Below are 19615 nucleotides of genomic sequence, written 5' to 3' on the forward strand. Positions count from 1 at the left end.
TACGTCAATGGATTTCCCATTTGCGGCTGGTATCTTTGCTAGAATTATTCCCCGTTTCTCTCTTCTCCGCTAATATGCTTCCCTTACCGTCTTTGATTCAATAAGCTTGTTGAATTGTAACTCAAATGCACTGAAGATCTAGATATGCAAAAGCAATAAAAACTAATGGGATTGTGACTGATTGCTATGTGCCTCTCCTTCCTTCCCTTACAGTGTCACATGCTTGGAACGCCACCAGTGGAATTAATTTTCCAGCAGGCAGTGGCTATGTTATCGTTCATCACTGTAATGATTCTGTGCCTGCTTAGGCGATAAATGAGCTTATTATTGTACTTAATCCTCATTTGTGTTAGTGCTGTTTTTCCATAGTTTCATCGGTGAAGTAAGATTATGGATGTCTCCAAAATAGCCATTTGCGGCGGTTATAACACCTGCACTTCACATTCCGGCTACACATTGTATTGTATGTGGAAATGGGTGCAAGTCATAGGATACCAAATACTATAAATATTTTGGCTTTCCGATAACTTGTACTGCAAATAACTTAGTTTTTTGTCTCGTTAGTGGGGAGAACTTATATCACATTCGTCACTAATTGCGTTACCGCTTTCGAGATAATCATACAGATGCGAGTAACATACGTACAAGACCGAGCGAGGTGGCGCAGTGGTTAGCACACTAGACTCGCATTCGGGAGGACGACGGTTCAATCCTACGTCTGGCCATCCTGATTTAGGTTTTCCGTGATTTCCCCAAATCGCTCCAGGCAAATGCTGGGATGGTTCCTTTGAAAGGGCACGGTCGACTTCCTTCCCTATCCTTCCCTAATCCGATGAGACTGATTACCTCGCAGTTTGGTCTCTTCCCCCAAACCCAACCAAACAACACGTACAAGACTCTTGAAAGATGTCATAATATTATTTGTAACGCTTGCTTTTGCTTAAATTTATAAATACACATCATCACAAAGCTGTCTCAGAGCTGTTATTCTTCGTGTAAAACCCTACCGTACCATATTCTTGTATGTATATGGAGTCTGCTACTTCCGAGACCTTTAATCGGTGATAGTTCATTACTACATTTCGCCACGTGGTCGATGTTTCTAGTAGTTGAATTTTTGGAATGTTCATCGTATGAATCTTTAGGATGGAAGGAAGTTTAGGATTTAACATCCTGTCGATGACGATGTCATTAGAGGCGAAGGCAAAGCACAGCCACGGACAAGGACAAGGATATGGAATGGTATCAGAAATTGCAAAGGAAAAAAACTAACACTGGCCTTAACCATTTAACAGAAACCAAAAGAAAATCTTGATGACTATATTGGGATTCAAACAAAGTTTTTCCCGGATGCAAATACGCCCTCTTCGCTTTATTCATCTTCGAGATGAGTTCATCATGTTGACTGTTGTCATACGTTTGTTCACCATCAACAAATACAGTGTAGTGACCGAATAGTGAAAGGTTGCATAAAAAAAGAAAAATCATCCAAGTATGAATATTAGCTGTAAGCCTTATAACTTAGGTAGAGTCGCCCAATGCAAGCAGCTGTCTTTAGTCCATTAACAAGGCATACACTCTGAGAAACCGCTGACTTCACGTTCACCGGTTCCGAACTGAAGGTAAAAAGCGACGCAATCGTATATCATCTATAAGCAAACAACCTCGAACACTGTGTATAGACGCCCTTATAACTAAAAACTGGACTAGGGTTATTTGCTGCCATTGTACATTTGTCTACTTGTACCTATGTCTGTGAGTCACTTATAATGAGACGAGTACTTGAAACTAAGGGTTCGATCACATCAATAGAACCTACCTCTTTCATGGTTCGTGGTCTGTAGTACTATACGTTACTGCGTGTACCCGAATCTTAATAAAATCATAGGCTGGGGTGACAATTTGTCCTGGTAACTGATTGGAGAATTTAGTAAGCCTCATCTATGATTTTACGATGTTCTTCTGTGTGATCCTTGCAAAACGAGTGAAGAAGCAATAAAAAAGAAACCAGAGAACCAACGGAGAGTCTCATTTCCCCTGCAACATATCTACCTCGTTAGGCTAACAACCGAGTCATTCAGTACTATCTCCAACCACAGAGACCTGAAAAATCTTAGCTTCAACCCGTCACTGTTTCGCTCCTGTACACAACTGATCACGTACCAAGAAACGGATAACTTCAAAATCCCGCGTCACCTCCGATCTGATAGTGAGCTTACAAACTAATTATGTTACGTCGCACATCGGGCTACGCCAGCAAGCTCGTTTTCAACCTTCTCCAAATTTGAATGAATTTTCATTGGCTCTACACTGCCCAAAACACAACTTTAACGCATTCCGGTCTACCCGTTTGAAGAAAGTGCACTTAATATGAATACTTTCAAACGATCCAGAAGAAGTCCACATATGATTTACGTTACTGTGTAACACGTACCAGCATAAGAAGAACATAATTCTGTTGTTGTTAACACATCTTAGTGTCAGGCTGAGAACTTTTCACTTTGTCTTCGAGAGACGAATTACGTATTCCTCATACTCCAATATAGATTACTTATTAACATGTTTTCCTTCCTGCGCAAAATATTTTTTTATTCGGGCCGGCTGGATACATTTCAAGATCAGAAATGTAAAATCGAAGTGAAATTGGAAGGAATTTAGGAAGGATTAACTTTGCATGGTGTACACATAGTAGCAGTACACGTAACTTTACCAAATAAAACACCACGACTGCAAATGATTGGAAAACAAAGAAAATGACTATAGCTTCTGCTATTTCCCCATTAGTTATACTTTTAAACATGTGTATTAATCTAGAAAACGTAGAAAATGACTACAGTTTCTGCCTTTTTCCCGTTCGTCATATCTTTAAAGTTATGTACGAATCTAGAAAATACAGAAAATGGCTACTGTTTCTGCCATTTTCCCACTAGGTCTACTTTGAAACAAATGTACGAGTCTAGAGCAACCGGAAGAACCTCAAAGTTTTTCTGTAGAGAACTTCAGATTACTCGAGATTTTCGCTTGCAAACTTCGATATCTAATTAATTAATTTAAAGATACCCGCTTCAGTTCTACTATAAATACACCGAGCGAGGTGGCGCAGTGGTTAGACACTGGACTCGCATTCGGGAGGACGACGGTTCAATCCCGCGTCCGGCCATCCTGATTTAGGTTTTCCGTGATTTCCCTAAATCGCTCCAGGCAAATTCCGGGATGGTTCCTTTGAAAGGGCACGGCCGACTTCCTTCCCCGTCCTTCCCTAATCCGATGAGACCGATGACCTCGCTGTCTGGTCTCCTTCCCCAAACAACCAACCAACTATAAACACAACTGCATCTGATCGCTTTAAATTAAGCATGCCTCTCAGTCGTCCATGCACTACATACCAAATCTTATGATATCTACATTTAGCGTTATGTGCAGTGCTTCTACAAAATCCGTAAATGGTTCTAAAATTTGCGTTGTTGTCAGGGCATCACAGCCATAGACACCTCCTGCTGCATTTGAAAGACAGTTATTAGTGTGAACGAACGCTGAAGTAGCGACGAGGGACTCATAAACAGGCCCCTAAAACAGGAGACCAAATAGTTGGAAAAGGTAACCCATACTTCCTCCCACCTCTGCTATAGGGGTGGGGGTGGAACGGAAGTGGGTACTTTGCATATGTATTGTCCAGATGAAAAACGAAAAATAACTTTACTCCACTAAAAATCTACGAATGTAGAATAAAGAAATTTTTGCCAAATTCTAATTTTTCTGTTATTCATTTTTCCAGTTATCTGAGATTAAATTAATCTGGTCACAACATTTTTAAAACTTGTATAGGGATCCGAAAAATGACCTCTTTCTTCCTGTGTTACAGTTTTTAATTTTGTAAAAAAAGTGACAATATTGACAATGGAACATGTACTTGCTATTGTATATTGCCGAAGTGTTCGTTACAGTGCTCATTGAATGATTCTGTCTCTCAAAAACGGTAGTCTTATTACGTGCCAAAACTACTTTGAGGATAACGTCGTGTGCTTGAAAAAGTTCCTCAAACGAACAGCTTCGGTTTGAAACTGGAATAAACACTCAGTCGGCGAACAGTAAAAAAGTGTAGAGCGTCGACATCTCACGGTCTGCATTGAGTTATACAATCGTACCTGTGGTATCGATTGTCCAAGTTTCTAGCCAAGCATCGCAAATTTCTTCTGCACAAAGAAGCCGAAATTTGAAGGTTACCGTCACAGGAGTGCAGTCTGCTAGCACGATACCAGCTAAGCGACGTGTTGTACTCACGGTTTTATGCCAGATGAGAGTCCTTTCCGCACTAGACTCGTCCACGAAAGTTCTCGCTGAACTTTCTTACTCGTCGTCGCGTCGTTGCTCATAGACGGAATAGATTCAACTCCAGCACCGTCCCAGTTTTGTGGTCGCAGGAAGGCCCTCTTTCTCTGTGTACGAGAATCCCTTCTTCATTGCTTCTTTCGCAACTCATTCAGATCTTTATTTCCGCCTTACCCTGTCTCTTTCAGACGCTTGTAACGTAAGTTGCAACCGTAGTTTAATTTTTTTCTTGTTCGCAGATGTATTTGGCATAGTGTTCTAATTTTCTCATACATGACTTGTAGGCTATTTCTCATAATGAATCATAAAAAAAATGTATAAATTTATAGCATCTGTGTAACTGGCCAGGTATTATTTGTTAATTTCCAAAAAATGTTGAGGAATTGTGAGCCGATGGATGGCTCTGTGCTAATGGCCAAATGCAAAATAAGTAATAGTGCAACACGGGACACAAAACAACAGACAAAGACAGCTGCGAAAAGAGCAGTGTTGTTGTATCCCCTGTCAGCGGTCCTAAAATCTATTTTGAACAGAATGCTAATGTACGTCGTTGATTGCTCATTGCTCTCAAGAAGAAGCACAGCTACATGGAGGCGAAGATGTGTATGAGTGAAGTACGCTCGTAATTGCGAGTCTAAGAGAATGTACTGCAACTTCGTCAATGATGTGTTCCAATAACAAGTCGACTCTCCACAGTTCTCCAGGATTTCGATTAACTTTGCATTGTGAACGTGGCAACTCACGTCATTCATATGACCTCTGAACAATTATGGATTATTTTTATACTTACAACAGATAGGTTATTAAGTTGCCAACTAAAACGTATAATCGTATAAATTATTTTATCTGTGGCAACAAATACTTCTTTTCTACTGAGTAATGGCGTAAATCAGTAACTACTAAATAAGCATTTAATTTCAATTTTCCTTGAGAGACAGTTCTGCTAGTTAATCCTATATGAGAAAAGTATTACAAAATTGTATGGTAATTTGCCTCTTATTTATGAATAAAATTAAACACCGGTTTTGTACTACTGCTAGCAATCATATTTTTTTTTAAATACTGATAAAATTATGAATTTTTTTTAATTTATTAGTGTGCGTGAGCACGAGTGCTGAGTAATTCTACTGACATGAAGGCGTTAATGATTATACCTTATCCGCCAGTTCCTCTCCATGTGGCTGGTTGTTCAGATTGATGCGACTGCTACAGCATTGTCTGAATATAAAGCTTTGTAATCGGCGTACTTATATGAATGAGCAGAGTCACATATCATTATCGATGTAGATTCCAATTTACGTTTTTGTAGAACTAAAATGTCTTCATTTTATTTCGCAAGGTATTAATTTTACGTATGTTTTGTTTCCGTGGAGTAATGTTGCCAGTAACAGCTACAAAGTCGACCCCAGCCGCTATCAGTCCGATAGTATGCCTATTATGCGGAAAACTATTACGATATATAAGATGTGACTAATGCTCTCCAGCGGTCTATTTCAGCACAGATGTGCTTAATATTTTCACGCTGAGTCCGTATTAGACAGAGACTGCGCAGGAGCCATAGTTGGCAAGCAATTTATGTCTTATGCAACGTGATACACTTAGGACAAAAAGAAAATTTCTGTCGCAACCTGACACGAGCTGCCACCCACATTCAGGATTAGTTCCGTCTGGGAAGTTAGATTCCCCTACCGTGCTGTGAAAATTCATTCGCAGTAACAGAGTCTGCTCTCTTGTGGCATATTTCACAAGATATTTTTTTATGAAGTCATTTTGACGAAGATCAATAGAAGAACAGCATCCACCTACTCCGCATTAAAATTAACCTACATTCTCTAACTGTGCACACCACAGTTTTAAACTGAAAATACGCTTCTGTCTGCGAATTCAGTGGATTCCTGCAGGAAATGAAAATTGAATAGTTTTCTAACTCTCAGAAGAGTTGAAGCTCTCACATCGAATAACAACCTTCTGATTTGTTTTTTTCCTCGAAGTTTTTACAAGTGAATGGCAAATTCCCCGTCTCTGAAAACCAGTTTCCGACGGCACTGGAAAAGTTTTAAGCTATTCCCTAATGTCTTGTTTTAACAGTTCTGCCATGCGTAAGCATAATGGCATTCTTTTACTCGAAGAATCACTTAATAAATTCCAATAAATTGTGCTCCACCTCTTTATTCCTCTTCCTAGTGTCATTAATGTCAGCAGCATTTTACGTATTATCGTATATACTACATGCGTATATATATATATATATATATATATATATATATATATATATATATATATATATATATATACAGGGTGTTACAAAAAGGTACGGCCAAACTTTCAGGAAACATTCCTCACATACAACGAAAGAAAATATGTTATGTGGACATGTGTCCGGAAACGCTTACTTTCCATGTTAGAGCTCATTTTATTACTTCTCTTCAAATCACATTAATCATGGAATGGAAGCACACAGCAACAGAACGTACCAGCGTGACTTCAAACACTTTGTTACAGGAAACGTTCAAAATGTCCTCCGTTAGCGAGGATACATGCATCAACCCTCCGTCGCATGGAATCCCTGATGCGCTGATGCAGCCCTGGAGAATGGCGTATTGTATCACAGCCGTCCACAATACGAGCACGAAGAGTCTCTACATTTGGTACCGGGGTTGCGTAGACAAGAGCTTTCAAATGCCCCCATAAATGAAAGTCGAGAGGGTTGAGGTCAGGAGAGCGTGGAGGCCATGGAATTGGTCCGCCTCTACCAATCCATCGGTCACCGAATCTGTTGTTGAGAAGCGTACGAACACTTCGACTGAAATGTGCAGGAGCTCCATCGTGCATGAACCACATGTTGTGTCGTACTTGTAAAGGCACATGTTCTAGCAGCACAGGTAGAGTATCCCGTATGAAATCATGATAACGTGCTCCATTGAGCGTAGGTGGAAGAACATGGGGCCCAATCAATGCCTGCCCAAACGTTCACAGAAAATCTGTGTTGATGACGTGATTGCACAATTTTGTGCGGATTGTCGGCAGCCCACACATGTTGATTGTGAAAATTTACAATTTGATCACTTTGGAATGAAGCCTCATCCGTAAAGAGAACATTTGCACTGAAATGAGGATTGACACATTGTTGGATGAACCATTCGCAGGAGTGTGCCCATGGAGGCCAATCAGCTGCTGATAGTGCCTGCACACGCTGTACACGGTACGGAAACAACTGGTTCTCCCGTAGCACTCTCCATACAGTGACGTGGTCAACGTTACCTTGTACAGCAGCAACTTCTCTGGCGCTCACGTTAGGGTAATCGTCAACTGCAAGAAGAATTGCCACGTTCGTTGCAGGTTTCCTCGTCGTTCTAGTTCTTCCCAGTCGCGAGTCATAGGCTGGAATGTTCCGTGCTCCATAAGACGTCGATCAATTGCTTCGAACGTCTTCCTGTCGGGACACCTTCGTTCTCGAAATCTGTCTCGATACAAACGCACCGCGCCTCGGCTATTGCCCCGTGCTAATCCATACATCAAATGGGCATCTGCGAACTCAGCATTTGTAATTTCACATAATGTTCCAACTTTTCAGGCTGCCTTTATCTAATTTCTGTTTCCACATTGATCTCTGGCTGTTTAGTGGACGTTCAGATTTTATAAAATCTTTCCTAGATTTAAGTCTTGTCACCGCTGGCTGATGTGCGTACAGGGGATGTCTTGTATCTTCCCACTGCCTCCTTCGTTCGGCCATCGCCAACGTTTGCCGTCTGATCTGTGAAAAACGCGCGGGGGGGGAGGGGGGGGGGGGGCAGGCTATTCCAGAACACATATGAAGAAGGACATCACAGTTTGTAGGCTTCAGGCATACCTTAATTAATCGACAAGATCCATTCAGTGCTGCATTTTTAGCTTCTGAGCATGTGTCGATCTTCTCCGTACGGGCCATACGTACTCAGCTGGAGCAAAGCACATTGCTAGGGACGATGCACGTAGAATTTCAGGATTTGCTCCCCAGTGTCAGTTGGTAAGTTTGCGGATTATACTGTTCCGAGTGCTGACTTTCGCTCTAGTTTTTTCTAAATGTTTCTTGTAAAACAATATTCGATCTAACGTGATTCCAAGATAAACTGGGTTTGGACAGTGCTTAAGTTTAACTGAGTTCCATTCCAATTGTAATTCCCTGTTTGCTTCCTTATTGTTCACATGAAATAAACAAGTCTGCGTCTGTGCTGAATTTAGTCGAAGCTGGTTCCCGCTGTAATATTCAGTTAGTGCTTCTAAGGCATCTGTTAGGTTTCTCTCAGTCTGTTTGATTGATCTGGATGGTCAAACAATGACTACATCATCAGCATAGATAAAACTTCTTGTCGTTGGTCCATTCGGTCGGTCATTTGTATACAGACTGAAAAGTAGAGGGGACAATACACTACCTTGTGGGAGCCCATTCTTCTGGTTCCTCCAGCGACTTCTTTGCTCTTGAAATTCCACATAGTATCTTCTGTTGGAATGATCTCACAACTTCAGTAAGATGGTAGTTTCTGTCATTTTGAAAAATTTTTCCAGGAGACTTTTGTAGTTTATTGTGTCGTTTACTGCTGACAAGTCGACAAATGCCACACCAGTTTCTCCTCCCTTCTCAAAACCGTCCTCTGTGTATTGTGTTAGGCAGCGGACCTGGCCAGTGCAAGACTTACTGGCTCTGAACCCTGCTTGTTGTGGAATGATTTGGCCTTCTGGTTGTGGTCCTATTTTATTCAAGATAAGACGTTCATATAGTTTCAAAGGCCAACACAGCAGCGATATTGGATGATAGTTGTTGGCATCATCTCTTAATTTACCTGGCTTTGGGATAGCTACTACCATAGCTTAGGTGCCGTCTTGTTAGACTAGCAGAAATTATAGAGTTGTAAGAGCCATTCCTTAACTATGGGCTCTACTTTCTGTTTAAATTCATTAATGATGTCATTGAGACCCGCGGCCTTCTTGGGTTTCAAGGAACTGATAGCAACTTCCAATTCTGTTGAAGTGAAGTATGGCCCAGGTGGCATTTCACCTCGCTGTTCCTGACTGGTTTACCATTCAAAAGAAGCTGATGTTCGATTCGATCGGTAACCTGATCCTTGGGGGCTGTCGGGTCGCTAGACAGTCGTTTTATAAGGTTCCTTCTGCTACTCTACTTCATGTCAAAACTCTCCAACGTATGTTTCCAGAACTGTTGTCGGTCTTTGCAAATAGTTTCAGTCAGCTGATTCCCAAGTTTTATAGTTTCACACTGAAAGGGTCCTGGCTGTACTGCTCCAGGTATTCGTTACATATTTGTTTCCTGTCGTTGGAAGCTCCAGGAATGTAGAGTGTTCTACAGTCTCTAGGTATGCTGAGTCTTGCTGATCTTTTAACAGCTTGGACGAACTTTCTGTAGTTTTCAGTGTTCGATGGTAAATTTACGATTTCCACACCTAAGGTGCCCGCAAATTATTTCCTGTTACGCCTTTTGAAGTTAAACATCTTTTAAAGGGTACTTTTTATGGCACGCTTTTGGTCTAAACTTTAGCATGATTGGTCTGCGCTGTGTCTTTGGGACAGGGTTGAGAACGAATTTATTGCATGACGCAGACAAGGTATTGGAAACAAATATGAGGTATGGGTTATACCCCCTCTTCCATCTTGTACTGTTGAATGACGCAGGCTGTTTCTGATCATTGATGAGATTCAACTCGTGTTCTTGTGCCCAGCTTTCCAATAATTCTCCGTCCTCATTTGTGTCTTGGTAGCCCCACCCTCTTCTGTGACAGTTAAAATCTTCCATTATTAGCTGTGGGTGACAGACATGTTGGCTGAAAGCAAACCTTTCTCCTGGTGTTTTATATATTGATGACACTGTACTGCTTCCGATAGTAACAGGAATTATTTCCGTGTTGTTAACGATGTTAACTTGTTTGCTGGATACATTGATTCCAGGCCGAATAAGTAGAGCACTTCCATATTGGTCGTGAGGGCACTCCTTCACCAAGGTCATCCCAGGAATATTTGGACGGCGTTGTGATGGCCCTCATGAGTCCCCTGGAGACGCAGGACGTCGTAGGAATGAAGGTCTTCTTTTCAGTTGATATACCATCAATGTTGAGAGATATGACTATCAACAGAGCTCTGAAAAGGGCCTTTTCTTCATTTTAGATTCTGAATACATGTCGTTTTAGACGTAGCTCAGTGTGTGGAAGGATCTGCCAGTATTTACCGTTGCCCAGGGCACGGCCGACTGTGAGGCTCCTTCCTTGTCACTTTAACATAAGTTTTCGATACAAAAAAATTATTTTTTTACAGTTACTATTTCATGTCTAAAAAGTCATCTATTGAGTAGAAGTAGGTGTGATTCAGAAATTCTTTTAATTAGTTTTTAAAAGTTGGTTTGCTATCTGTCCGACTTTTAATGCTATTGGCAAATGACCAAAGATCTTTGTGGCAGCATAATTCACCCCATTCTGTGCCAAAGCCAGATTTAACCCAGAATAGTGAACATCATCCTGTTTTCTAGTGTTGTAGCTATCGAATCCGCTGTTATTTTTGGATTGGGATGGGTTAGTAACGACAAATTTCATAAGTAAATGTATGTACTGCGAGAGTACTGTAAATATCCCGAGTTCCTTAAATCAATGTTTGCATGGTGATCTTGGGTAGACTCCAGCTATTATTCCGACTATACGCTTTTGTGCAATGAATACTTTTTCTATTAATGATGAATTACCCCAAAATATGATGCCATTTGAAAGCAGTGAATGAAAATAGGATATTAGGCCAATTTACTGATATTTTTATCAATAAAATTTGCAATAACCCTAATGGCGTAACCACCTGAACCTAACTGTCTCAGAAGATCGATGATGTGTTTCTTCCAATTCAATTTCTCGTAATTGCACACACACCCAAAAATTTGGAATAATCTGCCTTAGCGACAGACTTCTGTTCATAGACTGTATTTATCAATGGTGTTATGCCAGTTACTGTACAGAATTGTATATACTGTGTTTTCTCAAAATTTAGTGAGAGTCCATTTGCAGAGAAGTACTTAATTTTCAGAAAGACATTATTTACAATTTCCTCAGCTGATTCTTGTTTTTCAGAAAGACATTATTTACAATTTCCTCAGCTGATTATTGTTTGTTGGGTGTGATTACTATGCTTGTATCGTCATCAGAAAGAACTAGCTTTGCATCTTCATGAATATAGAATGGCGAGTCATTAATATATATTAAAAACAATAAGGGACCCAAAACTGAACCCTCTGGGACGCCATACCTCCCCAGTTAGGGGACTCTGCTAATTTTTGCAGACTATCTGTACTGTTAATTTCAACTTTCTGCGTTCTTCCAGTTAAATATGAATTAAACCATTTGTGTACTGTCCCACTCATACTACAATACTTAAGCTTATCTAGAAAAATTTCATGATTCACACAGTCAAAAGCCTTTCAGAGATCACAAAATATCGCAATTGGTGATATTCGGTTATTCAATTCATTTAATATTTGATCAGTGAAAGCATATATAGCATTTTCTGTTGAAAAGCCTTTCTGAAAACCAAACTGACATTTTGATACTACTTCATTTTTACAAATATGTGATACTACCCTCGAATACATTACTTTTTCAAGAATCTGGATAAAGCTGTTAGAAGTGAGATTGGGCGGCAGTTGTTAGCATCAGACCTACCCCATTTTTAACAATAGCGTATTTCAGTCTATCTGGAAAAATGTCCTGTTTCAGTGAGCTACTATATATGTGGTTGAGAATCCTACTTATCTGTTGGGAACAAGCTTTTAGTATTCTGTCGGAAATGCCATCAATTCGATGTGACCTTTTACTTTTGAGTGAATTTATTATTTTCCTAATTTCAGTAGGAGAGGTGGGTCGAATTTAAGTTTTATCAAATTGCATGAGTATTGCCTCTTCCACGTACTGCCTCGCCTTTTTTTAGCGAATACCTGGATCCTATTTTCTCTACATCACTTATAAAATTATTATTAAAAATATTTTCTACTTCGGATTTTTTGTTAAACTTTTCATTGAGTTTGATAGAAATACAGTCTTCCTGTGCTCTCTGTTGTCCTGTTCTCTTTTAACAATATTGCAAATTTTTTAAATTGTGTTATCAGATGCGCAACTCTCAGACATAATACACACACTTCCGGACTTTTTAATAACTTTTCTTAATGCAATGCAGAATTTTGTACAATGTTTCACTGTTTCTGAATCATTAATCCTCCTAGCTATTAGATACATTTACCTCTTCTGTTTACAAGATATTTTTATCCTTTTAGTAAGCCATGGCTTTTTAAATGGTTTCTTACAATTATATTTCACTCTTTTCTTGGGGAAACTTTTCAAATATACTGCCAAAGGTATCATGAAGTAGGTTAAATATTTCTGATCACTCTGCTTAAACCCACTTAGATATCCGTTGATGCCTTAAGGCAACTGCAGTGGTCTAAGGTTTTGTTTTATTATTTTATCGTACTTTTACTCCCACTCTGTGAACAACATCCAGATAAGCATGTCATTGGCCGATTAGCTCCAGTTCAGGCGCGATTCCGCCCTTTCTGTTTGGTTTCGTTATACCGTTTATTTACAGACACTATGAACCGCACGTAAGCATTTACGATCTCTTTTCGCATTAATGGATTCATTATTGTATTACACATTGTTCTTGTATTTTCTAGGACCACTACAATGTGCTGCACACGTCCGGCTTTTGACGCTAGCAAATAATGCGATACCTATAAGTATGCAACATTGTTTTATCTTTAAATTTTTAAGCTTTTCGTCCTTAAATTTTAATATTTGTATCTAACATCTACGCATTTCTGGTATATTTTTCTGTGTAGCCTTCTGAAGGAGAGCACTCGCTGCCTGAAACCGGTAAATGAATGAAATCTTTTCTGTGCAACTGGTTACTGATTATTTCAACAAACAGAAATACAGTTGCTGATGATGGATAAAGTACTAAGTTTTAGTAGACTCACTGTGCGTAAGGATCACAATTTTCCATCTACTGTACACCTACATTGATGAGCCAAAACACTGGCCACTGTCCGTGAGCTTGCATGCTGTTTAATGGCGCTCCGGGCACGTGACTGGCTGAGGAAAACTAAGGAAAACGGAGATTCATTCTACCAACGAAATGAGGCACAGACGTGTCAGTCCACTGATATAAGCGCCTTTTACAAATGGCAGACTTTTAAGAGTCGGTGTCCTGAGAACGAGAATCTCGAAAACAGGGTAATCGGTTATTCGCGTGTTACTGTTCCGAGCATCTATGGAAAGCGGTTGAAGAACGGTGAAACCGCGAATAGGCGTCAAGAGTTTGGACATTTACGCCTCACCACCGAATATTAAATCGGAAACCCGCCCCTTTTACAAAGCAGGATATGCCGCGATCTGGGGCAGATCGAACGACAGAGTCCCGTGCCGGCGTAGGAACAAGTGTCGCGGATCACATCGTTCAGCGCACATTGCTGAACGTGGGGTTGGAAACGTGTCGCCTGGTCGGATGAATCAGTGACTAAAACGAAACGAGCAACGCGTCACAGACATAGGAAGGTGGGACGGTGTTGCACTACGGGCGAAATTCATCTGGGCTCTTTGGGCCTTCCGTAGTAATCGATTGCACTATGACATCTGTGGACAATGTGAATATTATGTCGAATCAATTGCAAACCTTCATGCTTGATGCTTGATCAGAGGATTACATAAACGAAATTTGATTTTGGACGTATCTGTCGAGATTTAATTGATAGTAATTTATAAAACACTGTCTTTTAAGTACAACTAGTTATCGGAATCATGTTTTCTTTTTTTACCTCGTTCTTCAATTAAAATAACTCAGTTACTTCAAAAGGCCTTTCTAAAAACTGTCAAAATTTGTGAAAACAGTTTAAGGATAATCATACTTATCTGTGAAAATGTGCTATCGGTAGCTGCGCTTACGTCGAATCTGGCTGAAAACTGGTTATCTAAAGAAGGCTATTTTACATGATGTGGTACACACCAGGTTTTTAATCCAAACACTTTAATTGCACTTCGTTGTTGAATAAACTACGGTTTATGGTCAGATCGAGTCTCATCTACATAAATTACACACAGCTAATTGGCTAGCAACATACTACACTAGACTGATGTCCTACACTGATTGTTCGAGTACAGTAAACTAACACAGACGTAATACAACACAAATATTAATTTTCTGCAATTAAATTGTTAACACAGTTAATGAAATACACTCTTAACAGTCTGTGCTTCAAATCTACCAGGTAAATCAATACGAAAACAATGTGCACAGTAAGTAACTATTGGAGATAACACTGTCGTAGTCCGATTCTATTGTCACAGTTGGCAGAAGGCTTTACTGAAGATTAATACAGTTCGTGACATTAATTAGCACGTCACAATCAATAATTAAAAATAGTTACTGAATAAGCTCTTGGACACGGAACTTAGATAAGACAACACATTTTCCGGCTCATAAATGATGCCAAAGCGCCCGCGGTATGTTTCCCCGTTTTGGTGGATATAGATTATGTATCTTTCACATTCTTCCACAGAATGATTAAAATGTCTTCCAAAATGTTCCTTTTATAAGTTTGCAATAATTAGAACTAAACTTAGCTGTTGTTGTTTGCTGGATTTTTGTTAGTTAAAATTAAATATATATATTGCTGATTAACTGAATATTGGAGAGATATTCGTTTTAGCTAGGAGTTTTAAGTACAACAATAATTTCTATTCTATTATACTGTCTAGTTTGCCAAAATATGGTATTCTGTGTCAGTAACAATGTTTCACCTATGAATGCAAGTTACTCTAGAATTAAATAAGTGCAAGTTTTGCTAACATATTTCCGATATCAGCCGAATGGATATATATAATCTTTTCCATCTGAAGGTTAGTAATTGGATACATATTTACAAATGAAGAACGACATTGAAATCTGAAATTACTAGTAACCATAACAGCACAGTTCTTAGGTAAATTAATCGTAACAATGGATTCCAATTAACGTAATGAATGTAATAGATAATAAAGTGAAGCTGACTAAATCCTGAGCCAATGAAACTTCCAACAGATTAAAACTGTGTGCCAGACCGAGACTCGAGCTCGGGATCTCTATCTCGTCTCCTACCTTCCAAACTTCACAGAAGCTCTCCAGCGAACTTTGTAGAACTAGGATATTGCGGAGATACGGGTTAGCCACAGCCTGGGGGATGTTTCCAGAATGAGATTTCCACTCTGCAGCGGAGTGTGCGCTGATATGAAACTTCGTGTCAGATTAAAACTGTGTGCCCGACCGAGACTGAAACTCGAGGCCTTTGTCTTTCGCGGGCAAGTGCTCTACCAACTGAGCTACTAACAGAGCTAATAATCAAGGTTTTTGGTACTTTGCACATGTCATAAAAATAAAACTGTTAAAGATTTTTGAAAGAAAAAAAAACGGAGGAAAGAATAACATAACAGGAGCAAAGCATCCACATGTTTTGTGACAGTGTGCTCCCACGCTTTTCAAGATTATTTGATGCGAGGTACTCCCCATTAAAAGTACTGTATCATGTCACTGTGAAGAAGAAGTGATTCCGACAACCAGAAGATGTCGGTAAATCTGTGGATAATAATTTATTAAAGATAACAGAACACGAAAACTTGTTCCTTGGACAATGCAAAAGATAGGACATGTTTCTTCATGGGGTGTGTGGTCACCACTGACGGCCATTCACGTTCAGCTAGATGTTCCCATGTTATCCACGAGGCTGGTAAGAGGTTCTTGTACTAGCTCCATCAGCTCGGTTAACAACTTCTGGATGGTCGATAGTGCATATCGACGTTCTGCAATACGGCTCCCTAAAGCATCCCACACGAGCTCAATGGGAGTTAAGTCGGAGGAAAGCATGGGCGTACTGACCTTCAAATCTTTGAATATGGTACACTTACCAATCAACGAGATTGTGACACGTTATCCTTCCCCATTCCTCTTCTATTATACTGTAGCAGTTCTTTCTCTGCATGGTCAAAGTTTCATCCCCTACTTTACTAGGCATTGAGACACGATGCGACAGTTTATTTGTTCTTAAGTTTTGCATACCAGTCTATGTATTGTATTTTTCTTTTCCCATAATTTTGATATTATTTAAAGCGCAGCGCTACACATTTAATAAATTATCTTTTGACGACTAAAAAAATTGTCTAAAACGGTAATTATATTACTGGTGTCACCTAGGGATGAAATTTGTAAAAAATTTTAAAAATTTACGGAAGTGTTACTGTGTTCCACTATGGCTGTATGTCTGTTTATGATTGTTAAAGTTCTGTGTGCTGTCTAAAATAAGTTCATCGGAAATGGAATTAGAATAGGAACAGCCAATACTGAAGGAACCACGCTGGCAATTTCATGCAGTGATTGATATAACCCATCAAGCTCACAGCTTTTAAGGCTGCGCCAATTTGTTCAGTAGTATTAGAGTTGCCTCACTTTTCTGTCGAAAAGGAACCAGATCGTCCACGGCGATCGACTAAAGTTGTTCGGGAGAATTAATTACGCAGTGCACAATACATTGAATATAAGGCACAAGATAGATTTCCCCAGCGAAGGAGCGTGATTCAGAGACAGAGACATGTAACTTCAGAAAGAACGCTATAAGTGAAACAATGTGTTAAGACTAACTTAAATCAGAAAAATCTTACTTTTTGCAATATACGGAAAATTCTCGCGGTATATCACAATAAAATCAAGTATTCTGTTAGCGTACTCTAACAGTTTATGAAAAAAAGCACCCTTTCTAAAAATCGGGTGTTTCTGAAGTAACGAACTTCCCGTGACACTTTTAGCGGTTAACGACTACGGTCGCGTTTCCGATTTAGACATCAGTTTTAATTCAAGATATTCTCGTTCTTTCGCGTTTTGTGTGCCGTATTTGATTTCATTACACTGATAGAACGTTGCATAGATAATACGGGACTTCGCCTGTTGTAACTGTTAAAAAACTGTAACTCATGCAATCTCCCAAACATCACCATTTCCAAGCTTACATAACATTAAAATAAAATGCTGATTACTAAAAAAGCGAGAACACCCTCTCTCTCTCTCTCTCTCTCTCTCTCTCTCTCTCTCAAAACACACACACACACACACACACACACACACATATATATATATATATATATATATATACATTACGAGCTACTGAAGATGACTAGAATATAAAAATAAGTAGAATGTGTAAAGTAACCAAACAAACAGCTTTTCACCAACTTTAATTCCATAACGAACTGTTGTGCACGGCGACCGCAGACTACAAGGAAGGAGAGGCACACAGCAATCAGTCACTAATCCATTAGTTTTTATTACCCTTGTCTATCTAGATTTTGTCTACAAGTAGCCATCTTCAGTGCATTTTACTTACAATCCAACAAACCAGCGGCAGTACATGTCAGTTTGATCGTATGGTGACATGTATTTCCGCGAGTTTGTTTAATTGTAACTCAAATGCACTGAGGGTAGCTATTTATAGCCGAAATTTAGATAGGCAAGAATTAAAAAAGCAGTGGGATTGCGAGTGGTTGCTGTGTGCCTCAACTTTTCATTTAGTCGGAGAGACGAGATTTATACCTTAAGAAAATACCGATACTCTAATTCACGATTTAGAAATGCCAGAAGTTCGTAAAAATGAGAAAGAAGTCTAATTCTCGTCTAGCTTCACTCTCAGTTTTCTAAGAGAAAATCTCAGTCATTTCGGCAAATTATCCGATACGGAAGGTAGCGGTTGCTTTCAGAGACAATTGACTGGAATTCATTCCATCTTTGTTGTGAGGCATAAAGCGAATTATGTTGAAGCTGCCATTTACTTGGCATTTTATATGGTGTATTTATAAGAGAAGTCGTATGAGATTCACTATGCGTGATCGACAGTTTTAATTACCAGTGTCAAGAAACAAAAGAGCATTTTTTTTGTTTATTTGCGGGTACTTTTGTCCAGACTTGATACGCAATGAAAGGCTTGTAGCACGCCTCCAGAGGAACCAAAAAATAATGCGTCAGCCCATTCATGGACTGGAGTACGTACTTCAATGTGATAATTCTAACAATCATTTTTTAAAATGGTTCAAATGGCTCTGAGCGCTATGGGACTTAACATCTATGGTCATCAGTCCCCTAGAACTTAGAACCACTTAAACCTAACTAACCTAAGGACATCACACAACACCCAGTCATCACGAGGCAGAGAAAATCCCTGACCCCGCCGGTAATCGAACCTGGGAAACCGGCGCGGGAAGCGAGAATCATTTTTACTCCTCGAGATTATTTTTGATAAAGACAGACTTTATCATATTACCTCTTTCTCCATGTTTCATTAATTTGCTTTGTTGTTGTTGTTGTTGTGGTCTTCAGTCCTGAGACTGGTTTGATGCAGCTCTCCATGCTACTCTATCCTGTACAAGCTTCATCATCTCCCAGTACCTACTGCAGCCTACATCCTTCTGAATCTGCTTAGTGTATCCATCTCTTGGGCTCCCTCTACGATTTTTACCCTCCACGCTGCCCTCCAGTACTAAATTAGTGATCCCTTGATGTCTCAGAACATGTCCTACCAACCGATCCCTCCTTCTAGTCAAGTTGTACCACAAACTCCTCCCCAATTGTATTCAATACCTCCTCATTAGTTATGTGATCTTTCCATCTAATCTTCAGCATTCTTCTGTAGCACCACATTTCGAAAGCTTCTATTCTCCTCCTGACACTTAAATCAATACTCGATGTTAACAAATTTCTCTTCTTTAGAAATGCTTTCCTTGCCATTGTCATTTTATATCCTCTCTACTTCGACCATTATCAGTTATTTTGCTCCCCAAATAGCAAAACTCCTTTACTACTTTAAGTGTCTCATTTCCTAATCTAATTCCATCAGCATCACCCGAATTAATTCGACTACATTCCATTATCCTCGTTTTGCTTTTGTTGAAGTTCGTCTTATACCCTCCTTTCAAGACACTGTCCATTCCGTTCAACTGCTCTTCCAAGTCCTTTGCTGTCTCTGACAGAATTACAATGTCATTGGCGAACCTCAAAGTTTTTATTTCTTCTCCATGGATTTTAATTCCTACTCCGAATTTTTCTATTGTTTCCTTTACTGCTTGCTCAATATACAGATTGAATAACATCGGGGATAAGCTACAGCGCTGTCTCACTCCCTTCCCAACAACTGCTTCCCTTTCATGCCCCTCGACTCTTATAACTGCCATCTGGTTTCTGTACAAATCGTAAA

Source organism: Schistocerca americana, chromosome 4 (assembly GCF_021461395.2).
Source record: "Schistocerca americana isolate TAMUIC-IGC-003095 chromosome 4, iqSchAmer2.1, whole genome shotgun sequence".
Taxonomy (NCBI): domain Eukaryota; kingdom Metazoa; phylum Arthropoda; class Insecta; order Orthoptera; family Acrididae; genus Schistocerca; species Schistocerca americana.